The sequence below is a fragment of the Colossoma macropomum genome, unplaced genomic scaffold, assembly GCF_904425465.1.
Source record: "Colossoma macropomum unplaced genomic scaffold, Colossoma_macropomum, whole genome shotgun sequence".
In the NCBI taxonomy this organism is placed as follows: Eukaryota; Metazoa; Chordata; class Actinopteri; order Characiformes; family Serrasalmidae; genus Colossoma; species Colossoma macropomum.
This window is the reverse complement of record NW_023495469.1, coordinates 29,892-44,957: the sequence shown is the minus strand read 5'-3', so window position 1 is coordinate 44,957 and position 15,066 is coordinate 29,892. Positions and strand designations below refer to the sequence as shown.

Sequence of the window (15,066 nt, the reverse complement as noted above, 5' to 3'; positions counted from 1 at the left end):
GGTGTGGAGTTCAGCAGGGTGATAGTGGGGGGAAAGAAGCTGGATCTGAGCTGGCTGCTTCTGGTCCGAATGCTTCTCTATCTCCTAGGTTTAGGTTAAACAGTGGACTAGTTAGGGCACGGGTGTCCAATCCTGTCCACAAAGAGACCGGTGTGGCTGCAGATTTTCATTCCAAACAAGCTGGTGCACACCTGTTTCCACTTGTTTAATCACTTGGTCAGTCTTCAAATGACTGATCATGTGTGCTGCTGTTTGGTTGGAATGAAAACCTGCAGCCACACTGGCCCTTTACAGATAAGATAGGACACCCCTGAGTTAGGTTCTCTTTGTAATAAGTTTTAAAAAATTGCAACTTGCCAGATGTCAGGAAGAAAAAATATTGACATGTATCATGAAAATATCATAATAGTGCATATTTGTCATATTGCCTATTAGAATAGTGTGCAATTTAGTGGGTATAGTGTAGAATTGTAAAATTGAAGAAAAGAAGGGATCAGAGAATATAAAGCATGTAATGGATCTCAGGAAAAAGGATATCAGCGTGGAACGGTGGTTACTGCCATTGTACTAATAGAATTTTATCTAAACGTGATAGGTGGATGCAAGCAGAAAACTTTACAGCACATACAGCGCTGGTTAAATGACTCATGACTGAACAAATGTGAAGTCTTTACTTTCTGCAGTCAAGTCACAATCTAGCACAAAATGCCAGACGGGCATAACACTATTTGTAAGTGGGTATACAGTAAGTTCAAGGTAGTGCTCTTGTCGTTTTTCTTTGGTGCGAGTTGATCTGGAAGAGTGTTGGGGGAGGGGCGATGGTTGATTGGCTGTAGCCAGTACAGCTTTGATAATTAATTGCCAGAGGAACCTGGTGACGTGTGTCAAAAATATGTTTTTAAAGTGGTATTCTATACTCATTTCTCTCCACTTTGTTTCTAATTTCCAGCAGGAGAAGTCTGACGAGATAGACCTTGGGGATGCTTCGGTGGCTCTACTTACCGTTGTTAGTGAAAACGTCAAAGATCCTGTTCACCTCCACCCGGTGAAAATTTCCATTGTCCTGGAGAGTGATGTGGTAACTCACTTCTGCAGGCTTGCAGATGCTTTTTTGGTAATGTTCGGTCTGATCTATGCTCTTCACCTCAGTTATCCCAAAGGACTGACCAACACTTTTGAATTTGTCCAGAAAATTTTACTTGGACTCGAGGATGGGAAATTATCACCTAGGTTACAGACCCTTAAGAATGATCTGATGATCTAGGCAGTTAGAACTTGAAAAAGTACAGGAACAACTTTTTCCTCCTGTTTGTTGCAATATCAAAGATGTCTCATTCTCAGAGGTGTTTTATTTTGTCTTGGTTAAGTAAGCTAATTGTTTTTCAGTAGGCACTCTTGAAAGACCCACTGTTTGTCAATATTGCTAAGTGCTAGCCTTTTCTGTTTTTACTTTATAATGTAGTCACCCATGTGTCAGGTTATTGAAGCTTTGTGTGTCCACAAAAATGATTTTGTTTTGAATTCAGTGAAACTCTGTTTCGGTCTGATAAGCTAACTGTCGTGAAGACATTTCGTGGATTGCATTGATTTCATTGGTTGATTGCATAAATGCATGAGGTGACGAGCAATGCTGTGTAAAAATTTGTGTTTGGAAAACATCTAAAATTTGGCTGTGAAAACCTGCTCTTTAGTTCATAAATAAATTTTGGATCTGTTTTTAGTGTATGTCAATGTTTTGAATCAGTAGTACTTGATTAATTTAAGGCAATCAGTTGCCACAAACATTTTAAGTATTCACACATGTAATTCTGAGTACTGTAAGTCTTTTCCTTTGAGTTGTAATTACTTTAAACATTTAATCACACTTAAATTATGGTTAAGTTAGAAGAACTTGTACAAAATAAGTTTTGTCAACATTAAATATTTAGTTAAAATACTTAAAACTGTTGACTTATTAGTATTTAATTGTATTGTGTAATTGAAATGCATATTTTCAGTAGTACACACTTGAAATAAATGATTGTGTGTAACTCAAAAACTCAAAGTTGTGCTGACTTATCTGGGTTTACAGTGTGCTTTGTATTTTTTTTTTTTGTCTTAAAACAATGTTTCTTTCCCCTCCTTTCCCTTTTCTCTTTTCTTCTCAGTCACCTAGCTTAAAGCAGTGCTGTTTGATTTCTCTTTTACCCTTCTTTCTTTCTTTTTGTTTTCATACCCACCTGGGCTAAACATCATACCAGTCACCCCTCTACAAAGGTGTGACAAAGGTGACCTGTCTGTCACGGCCTTAAATGCCAGTAGCAACAGGTGCACCTGGTCGGCACTGATTACCCCTTGTTATTCTGGGATTTTGAGTCTCCCGGAGCAACAATGCCTCGCCGCGATCGCCCTCTGCTGGCAACCGGCAGCACAGGCTGACCTTTTAGAGAAACTTTAATTTTACAGTCATTTCTCCTTTTACTTATAACAATGAAAGGGAGTGATTAGACATAAAAACTGACAGATGCTTTGATTTCATACATTCTGTAAACCTTAGATGACAAACACAAGCAAGATTTTCTCTAGCTATGTGCACATCAAATGGGTTCTTGTCAGAAGAGATGTTTTGAGGATTTTCAAGTGAAAAGAAGTTAACACTTCTTCTGCAGAGTGTTCCCTGTACAGGATGTGATCACTTTTATTCACTTAGAAAATCAGCAGTGTAATCTGGGCAAAACGTTTGAACACTTGCCTGTCAAATGACACATTTTGCTGATTTTCTAAGTGAAAATAAGTGAACTCATCCTCTACAGAGAACATACTTCTGTACATTTTAATGCACAATTACTGTTTATTTACTGCATGTATTTGTTTTTTTTAATGTCAAAACATGGCTGGTGCAAAAGTTGGAACATGGAAAATGGAACATTTTATGTTAGAAAATGTGCTATCAAATTTCAGGAAATGTTTGGTGTGTTCACTTATGTTCACCAAATTATGTATTTTTGACTTCTACAATAGTTTGGCCTAATTTTTCAGAGACTGCAGCTGAAAATGACATTCGATTACCTCTGTAATGCTGGATTGACAAATCAGACACTCATGGATAAAAGATAAACTTAATGGTTTATTAAGAGGAGAATGAACTGAAGTAACAAGCTCCACCTATTGGATCAGGCTGATTTCAGGGTTAGCAAGCTCAGTTAGAGCTTACTTGGTGTTTAATTCAGACTCATCGATGTCACGACGGTGGCTCAGTTGCAAGCGAGTTGTATCACCATAGCAATGTACCCCCTGAAGCTAACCTGCTCAGAGCAGGTTAAATTGATTCAAGCCCAAGAGATTGAATATAATCCCGCCTCTAAACCAATCCTATTCTTCCAAAAAATGGCGTCACCCTTCTTAGATGACCCAGTGGATATTGGCGCTCGCATTGTAAGAGGATCACTGCGTAGTGCAAGAGTATTTAGGGACAGATTAAATCCGCTTTCTTTGCCCGATGATGTACTGTTTGAAAGGTATAGATTCTCAGCTGAGGGCATTATCTAGATATGCAAACTTCTTGAGCCTTATGTTAGCAATTCCACCCTCTGGAGCCATGCGCTTACAGTGCCACAAACAGTTTGTACAGCGCTGTGGTTCTTCGCCACTGGCTCTTACTTGTACTCAGTGGGGGACTCTGAGCACCTAAGCAAGAACACAGTATGTTGGGCTATACGCAGGGTTTACCTTGGACTGAAAGAGCTGCTAGATGTGTTTGTAGTGTTTCCAGGCCACTTGCCAATGCAAAATATAAAGGAAGGTTTTTATCAGATTGCAGGTAGTTATTCCCGCTGTGCTCATCTTTGAGTAATACACGGTCAGTAGCTGTAGATAATGTTTGGGTCTTTTTCCTAGGTTTCTTCAGAGTAATCGATGTCATTGATTGCACCCACATTCCCATAATGACAGCCTTGGGAGAGCATGAGGCTGACTATGTAAACCGAAAGTCTTTCCACAGCATCAATGCGCAGGTTCAAAATTAAAAACTGTTAAGTGATTGTTAAGTTAGTGATGATACTGCATGGGCCTAGATAATTGATTCCATTACATTATTTACTGCTATAACACTATTATTGTCCATAACTATATTTGATGTTCTGAACACATCTATTTCAGATGACTTGTGATTATCAGTGCCTGATAACAAGTATTGATGCTAAATGGCCTGGTTCAGTACATGATTCTCAGATCTTCAGGGAGTCCACACTATACCAGAAACTGGATCAAGGTACGTAAGAGACCCAACCATTTTGATGCTTACAGTTAAATATAGCATTTCACATTCTCACATTATTTTGTTGCACATCTGCATCACAGGACACATCAGTGGTTTGCTGATTGGAGACAGAGGGTATGCCTGCCTTCGTCACTTAATGACACTATACCCTGAACCACATCCTGGTCCAGAGACCCGCTTTAATGTGGCACTCTCAAAAACCAGGGCCAGGATAGAGATGAGTTTTGGTATCCTGAAGTCATGATTCAGCTGTCTCCGTGGACTAAGATGTGCCCCAAATATGGCATGTGACATCACTGTTGCCTGTGTAGTGCTGAACAACATAGCCATAATAAGGAAAGAGAGAGCCCCTTCCATGGAACCACCTCCACCTGACATTGTTGATCCCATCACCACAGATCATGAAGATGGAAGGATGGTGAGGCATTTCATCACTGAGCAGTTTTTAGTTATTTTTATTTATTTTTTTTCTTACACTTTGAATAAATCATTTGCTCTCTATACTCATTTGATTTTTCATTCCTGTTCATTTTATTTGATTACATTAAAATAAAGACCAGTGGCATACAAGAATGGTGTCATGAGTTTATTGGCTTGTCAAGTCTTGTCGTTTCTGTGGAAATAAAAATACAACTATGAGTATTACATGTAGACAATGAGAAGTGCAATATAGTGCAATCTATTTCCAGCTTAATTTTTTTTATTTGTAGTTTCTTCAAATCAATATCGAGTTCAAGTTTCCTTTTGTAAAGGCTTCGGACTGTGTCTGCTGAGGGTTTCTACAATCACAATTGCAGGGGTTAGTTGCAGGAACCATGTACAGGGCAATGGACAGTTAAAGACTTTACATATGCACCTCAGAAGTTCCTCTGCTTGGCCTTGAGGTAGATGCTGCAGGCTCAGGGTGTGGGGGCACAGAAATGTTATCCTACACAAGATTACATTCACTTACAGATGACAAACATGCTAGGGTTGCTGACATGTAGGAGACTCTGAATATTGTTGGAATTCAAGTATAGCACATCCTTGTAGGTGAAATATGCAAGCATACATAAATTGGCAACTTATTTTAGCCATACATGACAAAGGTCACTCACCTCTACAGGCCTTTCTGAGCATGCTTTCTGAGCATGATATGGTTTCCTCATCTCCTATGGCATCCACCTATGAGAATAGTTTTACATTAATATGAATGTCTTTCAATATATAGTGTCTACAACTACACATATCTCTGCTTGAGAAGCTCCACCTATTGGAGCAGGCTGGGCCCTCAAAATCAGGGAATCATTGTGTACTGTAACAATAAAGTCTGCATCACAACAAGTAGTCATACAGACATTTGCCAAGCAACATACTCAGATTTTGTTCATACCTTCAACAAAAGGGGTCCAATCTGTGCTGCTCCCAGGGTTTGAAGAACTGCCCCCAGCGATACCATCCATAATAGGCCTTCCATGGTTCGCCTCCAAAGCCAGCTCCTCAGCTGTTGTATAAGGAGGTGGGGGAGGCCCTCCTCCTATTTTTTTGCATTGGCTTTTCTTGCGGTTGGCTAAGAGAAGTGTGAGTAACTTTTAATAAAAACCATGAAGATAATCTTCTTTATCATAGGCAAAAGGGCATACACAAGCAATCATGATGTGTACAGTTACACTTACCACTTTGGACAATGTTCTTGTATTTTACTTTAACCTGCTGCCAAGACCACTTTGGGTTGTTTGGATTACACTTATAAGTATACACTTGTAAGTATATAATGATTGATAGCCCTTGTTTAAAACAACACCTTGCATAGAAACAGTTGTGCCTCTTAATGCAGAATCCTAATTTGTTCTGGAAAATATAATAGGACTGCACAATTAACGTTTTACTGATGATGTATGCGGAGCTTACGCATTGACGCGGTCTGCTATCTTTTGCCATGCTTCCTCACGAGCCTTTGCAGCAGAGACTGTATTACTTCTCACCAAAAACACATGTTTGAAGTCCTCATAACCTTTAATGATTATAGCTTGCTTTTCTGAGCTGAAGTAAGTGGCTCTGCTTTTCTCCATTAGGCTGCACGTTCAAGCGATTGAACGCACCACAGCTTCTTATGTTGTGTACCCGCCCACTTAACTAGATTGCGAAAACCTGACTTTATTTAGCTTCATGGATAAGATTGAAATCCACCTTCGTGATACCAATTAAGCCTGATGGGGAATGTTAGGCTTTCTGAAGATGGCTTTCTTGAACAAATACCGAATATGTTAAACCTGAGTCGAATAAACAAGTGAGAGTTGTAACAAAAAAGCAAATATACACAGGTAGACTACGCCAAAAGGACAAAGATGAGAATTGGTAACAAGGAAACAAAGCAAGGTCATAAACAGAACAGCAATCAGACAAAAGACTGGCTCGCTATGCACTGACAATCAGGGGCAATACTTTGCAAAGTAATGGTGCAAACAGACAGGCTTGTGTACATGGCAAAACATGTAGTAATCAGTATTCAGGTGACTGCGATTTGCTGGGTGGCTCGTGATTGGTTGGTGGAGTCATGTGACGTACAGAAGGATTCTGGGAAGTGGAGTCCATAATGGAATGAGAGTCTGAATGAGAACCAGGAACTGTGACAACCATAGCCAAACATTTTGATGCTGAAGAGAAAAGAACTGAAAAGAACACAAAATCTACTGACCCAAAACACACTTTTAACAGAAGCTTTAACACCGGATTTAACATCCGGACCTTAACATCGGATTCTGTTTATTAATTTTTGTTAAATATTTAATTTTTAGGAAGTCTCTCTTAATAATTAGATTGAACACATTAATGCATTATTCATTCATCATTTAATATTACCTGGCCTTGTAAAGTGTTTGCATGTCATAGTCTGGGAGTATCACTGCACGTCACATTTTAATGTTTCAAACATAACACAAATCCTTCATGAAGTTCATGTTTTTTAACTACATGTTAAAAAATATTCACCCAGTCTCTCCAGAAGGGAAATGCCAACAGAAAAGACACTGGCCCTTTTTCGTCAAAGCTGCATATCTTCAAATCTGATAGTAAAATGAGTACACAGAAATTTCATCTTTGGCTAATCTGTGCTATCAAACTCGTATCTGGTGGGAGTGGGGGGGGGGGGTTTGAGCATACTATTTTATCAGTTTGAAAAATACATGATTTGTGGGTATTTAATCAAAATTGTCAATAATCAGTGAGAACAGATGATCAATAACAGTAAGAATAAAAAAAATGATAATACTAATAACTGTCTACACAGCAGTCCTTGTACTAAAGTGAACCTGCTTAACTTTTATGTGCACTCTGATATAAACAAATGCTGCGACTATACATTCCATTTAAAGACTATTCCTACTACTGATCCAGGAAACAACTACCTTCCTGAAATATATAATCACACTACAGAATCACTTTATTTGAAGAAAAGTCTATGGCATCCTATTCATTTCACGTTTAATCTTTTCCAATCATTGTAATTATCTACCATTTAGATATTTAAGCTCTGGCCAGTAGGGGGTGCAGTGCACCTCCTTCTTTAACCCTAAACTCCACCTTTGAGAACAATCACTCATTCATGTGCTGCTGAATAATTTTGCTTTCTTATCTCACTACTGAACCATATCTTACAGTGTGATTCACATAAATTATATGTGTATGAGGACAGAATGGGGTATGTTTATTTCAAATGATGTGTGAATTAAGTACTGGTGTACAGGCCCTTATTTCCATGTTATGAAGCCACTTCTTCATTTGCACCCAAATCACTGCTTGTTTTGTCATTATCCAACAATTTCCTGAATCAGTTGTACACCATTCAGGATGGTCAAATCTGCACTGTCTTCTACAAAACTTTGATGAATAAGAATCATTACCTCCCCACCTGCCCTGACTTGTCTTTACTTTCACTTTCAGTTTGATAACATAAAGCTGAGCACAGATGCTCTGAAATTAGGAGAAAGATCTTTCTTAAAGGAATCAGAACTGAAAGAACCAAGATTTAAGTGGACTTGCCCAAGGCCATTCTAAGCGCTTAGCAACTACTGCACAGCACATCCATTTATACTGCTTCTTTATAATACTTATTCTACTTTATTTTTTAACCTGTTACGTCTTTAAATGGTCAAGTATATTGTGATGTACAGGCACAGTAGGCTGTAATTACAGTGAAGTTAAATGGTAGCTATAAAATTGGAGCTGTAAAATGCAAACTTACGTTTATTCCATTGTTTTCTCAGTTACTGCATCATATGCATTCAAAATAATATGGCTAATAGCACCAAACCTATGACTAAATTACTCAGAAATGAGTTCAGTGATGGGAAGAAAGCATCACACCACATATATCTTTATACAACGTGTTTATTTTTTTATCTTTATTTATCTATATTAACAAGTAGAAAATTAGCATGTCATATTTAGGTTAGTGCAACTTGTTACCATAATATTACAATATTATTAACAACTACAATAACTAAAAAAAATATAAATAAATAAATAAATAAAAAAATAAAAAAAAACAAAAAAACAAAAACAATAGCAAAGTGCAAAATTACAGTTCTCTTTCAAACAAGTGTAAAATTGCAGTATGAGAGTTATGAGACTGAGCCTAAAGTCCCAGAGGAGTTACAACATGCAGCCAGTGTTGCTCTCACTGGACATGGCTGATGAAAACTGGAAACTTTGTTCACTTTATTTTCATGTTCACCCTTGGAATGCAGTGGAATGCGAGCTCTGGACGCAGAGCAGAAAACTGGAGCAGATGGAGGGCTCTCCTGCAGAGGCAGACCAAGCTCCACAAGTGGAAAACGTGTTTGGAAGCAGCCTGGGATGCCTTGTATATGGAAGTTTCAGGCCCACCAAACCTGGTGACCAAATGTAAGGTCAATAAATAACAAAGCACTTATTGAAGAATATAAGCTTGATTTTACATTTCTAACAGAAATTTGGTTAGATGAGTATGGCACAGCAACTTTGCTTGAAGCTGCTCCTGAAAACTACAGATTTATGCATACAGAAAGACAGGGCAGACAAGACGGAGATAAGATAAGATAAGATAAGATAAGATAAGATAAGATAAGATAAGATATATTTGGGAATGGTGAGAAGTTAACAATATAAACATTATAAATAGAAAAGCAAAAAATCTTTACACTATAGACATATTTTACCAGTATTCCACATGGAGCATTGATTATATTGCACACAGGAAATGGTGATGAATTCATAGTTTATGTTCTGTAGGTGTGTGAGGTCTAATGGGGTGGAGGAGGGTCCTACTGGGAGCAGTGCTGGTTGTACAGTCTAACAGCAGCACACTCACACTCCTTCACACTCTTGGGGTGAAGCAGTCTGTCACTGAGGAGTGACATGCATTTATAACAGTGACTTCATCTGCAAAAACACCAATGTCAGTGAATTTATGTCTTTTGAATATGTTGCAGTCAAACTTTTTAGTGACACTTCTGTGTTATTAACTGTAATATATAGGCCTCCCTAGCAAAAGAGTAATTTTTTGGCCAGAAGTGCAGAAATAATATCAATTATATCCACAAGCTATGATAAAATTCTTCTCTCTGGGGACTTTAACTCACATATTGATAATCCATCAGACAGTAATGCAATAGAATTCATTAGATGTCTAGAGGCATTTGATTTAAAGCAACACGTGAGCAGCTCTACCAACAAGCTCAGTCACATCCTGGATGTGGTGATCACTAAAGGTTTAAATGCAAATGTGTGCCTCATCTCTGATGTTTTCATATCAGATTATTTGGTCCCACTTTATATTAAGTGTCTCTAATAACTGTGTAATTATATATGAATGAAAAAGTAACTACTAATGATTTAGTCACTGTTACAGAGGGATTACAGAAGTGCACCTCATGTAATTACACATGTATCAAATTCAGTTTTGCCTCATGTAATTGCACAAGTGTATCTTAATAGTTGTAACAGCATATTCATTCTCATGTAATTACACAAGGGTAATAACACAAATGTAATTACATTTGTAATCAGACTGGAACAGTAGTTGTTTTTTTGTTTTGTTTGTTTTTTGTTTTGTTTTTTTTTTTCCCAGCAGTAAAAGGAAGTATGTAATAACTTACATTAAGACATTACTTACACTGGATCTGCCAGCTTTCCTAACATTTATCTAGCATTTACGTTAAACGATTTTGTAATGTGACAGTACAGCAGATGTCCCCTTATCTTACAATGTAACTTTTATGACATTAAGTAAATGTGTTGAATTGCCCCCCAAATGTCTATATTACCACTCCATTATTACACAGTACCTACATAATAACTACACAGGAACTGTCCACTTATTATAAAGTGTAACTTTAACACTACACTACAGGAAAGTTCCTGTGTAGCTCCTGTGTGTTCCTTGGTATATAGGGGCAGTGTAATTACAGAATGGTATTAATCAATTCAGTGTGATTAGGTTAGCTTGTTACAACACTTCTTTAAAACATAACTGTAATGTTATGTAAACTGTTGGAAAGACTTATGATCTGTAGTGTATCGAAAAGATACACTAGTGTAATTACATGAGGCAAAACTAAAGTTGATACACATGGGTAATTACATAGACTGTGGTTCTATAATCCATCTGTACCATTGTCTAAGTCATCAGTAGTTACAGTGTGGTTGCAGATGATATTCATGTGTAACTACATAGTTATTAGAGACATAATACAAAGTAAGTGATTATTTCTAAATATTCTTTCAAGTCAGTTTAGAGGAAAGGAAGAAAGTGCCTGGAAGTTTAGAAAAAGTTACATTGACTCAAATGAGAACAGTTGAGAAGTTTAAAAACATGTACAATAATATATGCTCCATAATATATGCATTTTGTATGGTAAAATAAATTAAGTCTGTTGTACATGAAACTCAGTACATCCCACATACTGCTCAACAATTTTAAGTTAAGGGAACATATTTGATGATTTTGTACACTCAAATGGGATTTTTGAGTTAAATTAACTTCTTGCTATTGAGTTTAACCTGTTGCCATGGCAGCTTTGAAACCCCACATTCAAAAAAATGATGGCATTAAAGTTGTTCAACAAATGTGTGAAACTGATTAAAACTAAGTAAGATGTAAAATACAGTTATGTTTGTAACTGGGAGTTTAGCAAAGTGGTTGATATCACTTAATTGGAAAAAAAAATTATTGTCCAATGAAACAATTAAATTGCAATTTCAATATGTTTAAATAAAATAATTAGAATTTACAAGTGGCACAAACAAGCATTTATGTTAACACAAAAATTATAGTTATTCTAACTCATGTTTTTGTAACACATTACTTTTTTTAAGACAGCCAGTTTCTTCAATTTTTGTAAGTAAATTCAACTTTTTCTAGCTTAAAGTGCAGTTAAAGAGATATTTTGGTAAAGCAGAGTGCTCATGAAGGAAAATTAACCTGCAGGTTTATTATAATTTTCTCAAAGAGCAGATCTCCACCTACAATAATGCTATGAAAAAATGCAGACTTTAGTGTTTGCTGCGTGTTTAGTAATTACACTCTCATCAACCCTAACTCTTCTGCTAGTGTTGGACATGGTGAGTTTGCAAAGAGTTTGCAATTCATTTTCAAAACAACACCAGCCTTGATAAGACAGAGCGTAGCTCAGTCAACTGAAACAAGCTCTTACAACCTTCCCAGTAATCCACCTACATCAGTAATGACATCTTTCTCTGTTGTTAATTATCATGAGCTTATAACTGTTATAAACAAACTAAGTTCATCCACATGTGACCTTGACCTTGTCCCTACTTCACTCCTTAAGATGGTTATTGATTGCATTTGAAGTGATGTTTTAACTACTGTAAACTTCTCGATCAACAGATCCTTTTCCAGACGCTTTTAAAACTGCCCTGGTGAAGCCTCTACTAAAGAAGAGTATCATGGATCCTTCCATATGAAGTAATTTTAGTCCATTTCCAAACCTTCCTTTTTTAAGTTGTTTTCAAGTAATGAGATGTTTGTCTAATATCAAACAGGTTATATGAGAAGTTGCAATCAGGTTTTAGGGTCCCACTTACATTATATTAAGTGTCTCTGATAACTGTGTAGTTACACATGAATTGCAACAACACTGTAACTACTGGTGATTTAGTCAGTGTTACCACTGGATTAAAAGGATACAGCCTTTGCAATTACACATGTGTATCAACTTTAATTAACTTTTAATTACACAAGTGTATCTTCTACACAGGAACTTTCCTGTAGTGTAGTGTTAAAGTTACACTTTAAAATAAGTGGACAGTTCCTGTGTAGTTGTTATGTATGTACTGTGTAATAATGCAGTGGTAACATAGACAGTGCTTTGGGGTAATGCAACACATTTAAATAATGTCATTAAAATTACATTTTAAGATAAGGGGACGTCTGCTGTACTGTCACATATACATACAGGATGGTTTAAAGTTGAAACATTTACAATGTCACAGCACTAGCAACATAAATGCTAGTTAAATGTTAGGAAAGCTGGCAGATGCAGTGTTAGTAATGTCTTAATGTACAATATTAGATACTTCCTATTACTGCTGGAACTTCTAAAAAATACTGTTCCAGTCTGTTTACAAATGTAATTACATGTGTTATTACCCGTGTGTAATTACTTGAGAGAGAATAGGCTGTTACAACTATTTAGATACACTTGTGTAATTACGTGGCAAAACTGAAAATGATACACTTGTGTAATTATATAAGGTGCACTTCTGTAATCCATCTGTAACAATGACTAAATCATTAGTAGTTACATTGTTGTTGCATGTGTTGTTCACATGTAACTACACAGTTATTAGAGACATTTAACACAAAGTGGGACCAGTTTTGCCTTGCACCATAGTATTGACACAGCAATGGTTTGTGTTGTGAATGACCTCAGACAGACCACAGTTTTATCCCTCATATAAATGCAGTCACTAAAGTAGCTTTTTATCATTTGAAAAATATCACATTTGTTACAAGCAGAGTTGCTCACTGTAATGCTCTTCTTACTGAGATTTCTAAGAAACTATCTGTCCTCTACAGCTCATACAAAATGCAGCAGCATGAATCCCAACAAAAACAAGAAAGAGATTATATCATTCCTGTTCTGTTCTGTTAACTTCTGATACAACTGATGACAACTGTTTAGTCTGTTTATGTTCCAGCATGTGATCTTAGATCTGCAGATAGTGGCCTTCTGCAAACACCTTCTGTAAAATACAGAAAACGTGGAGAGGCTCTTTCAGTGATTCTGCTTCTAAACTGTGGAGCTCAATTCCACCTTTTATTAGACAGTCAAGCTCAGAGTTCACTTTTAAGAAACATTTGAAAACATGTTTCTAACTTAGCATTTGATCATAATCCTGCCTTTGTTTTTTTTTTTGTATTTCATCTGTCTGTGTTAAATGATTTTAATTATATACTAATGCCCTTGAGCAAGGCACCTAATCCCCCAACTGCTCCCCGTGCTCACTGGCCCCTAGTGTGTGTGTGTTCCCTAGTGTGTATGTGGTGTTTCACTGCATGGATGGGTTAGATTGCGGAGGTGAAATTTCTCTGTTATGGGACTAATAAGGGTCACTTAATCCTTATTCATATTATGAAACATAGACAAATCAGTTATTATATTTTTCCTTATAAAAAGGTCATTCATGAAAGAGCATGTTGCCTGTAGCCTGTAGATCTACCGGAGAATGTGTCAAACTGCTATGAATTGTTGGATTGCAGCCATAAATGATCAAAATTTGCATTTTGACATTTTAATTCAGTTTCATTATTTATTTAACTGTTTTGATGCGTGTGGTGAGCCTGCACCTGTAAACATGAGTACTGAATGGAAAGCTAAGTTATGCATTGCTCATGTCACAGAGAGATAGTATCTGTGAAACAGGTCTTTCTTACACCAATCCTCTTCTTGAAGAATAAATTTCTTTCATGCTTTTCATGCTTCTCTCCCTGCAGCTTTTCGGTGCTGTCATTTCTCATCAGTGGTGGCCTGAAGCTTCCTTTCCCAGAATCAATTTTCATCGCAGATCATTTTCATTTCATCAGATAGACACATTAAATATGGATACTGTATTTCAACATGTTTGCGTACACAAGCAAGAATCAGAGCCAATGAAAATTATATCATCCATTTATTAAAGTTTGGGAGAGGGGCACTTTGGCTAAAAGCAAAATATTTTCAGTTTCACTCCTCAGAACTACATACATATGCAAAGAATAGATCCTCAATAAAAGGTGTACAAATAATGTACTCTACTAAGTCTAGCATGCTTACTTATATCATTCAACTGCTGTTGAGAATTCATCCTCATAAAGGAAACCTCAGTTGAATTGAGGTCAAATTAAGGGTCATAATGCCCAAAAGGTCCAACAATTACTCTATTTTTCCTTAACAAATTTCCCAAATGGTACTGACAAATGCAAAAGTTCTCAGAAAGTTTTTCAGCTTTAATTTCCAGTTTTTAAATTTTAGTGCTTTATCAGTTACACACATTAAAGACAGATTCAACATTATTGCTGTATCCAGAAGCAGTAGAGGAGTAATTTTGACTGGAGTGAGCTTAACCTAGTCCACAATGATGAAGAGAACATGCATTTCAAACTTCCATTTTATAACCCCTGCCTTGAATAGAATGATGTTCATGGAAAACATGTTAATACTGCAGCAAAGGGGGTATTAATCATAACATAACATTGATATTTGTTGTGTACAACATACAGTAAGAACAAAAAGTGATAATAAACATGAACCAGCACACAAGAGGAAGTTATGTAGAGTGCAATGTAT

At 36.7% G+C, this 15,066-nt stretch overlaps 1 pseudogene; it reads left to right on the top strand.

Annotated features, from left to right (window-relative positions):
* The first annotated feature begins 3,366 nt into the window (after positions 1 to 3,366).
* On the top strand, positions 3,367 to 9,136 carry LOC118802182 (annotated as a pseudogene).
* The last annotated feature ends 5,930 nt before the right edge of the window (positions 9,137 to 15,066 follow it).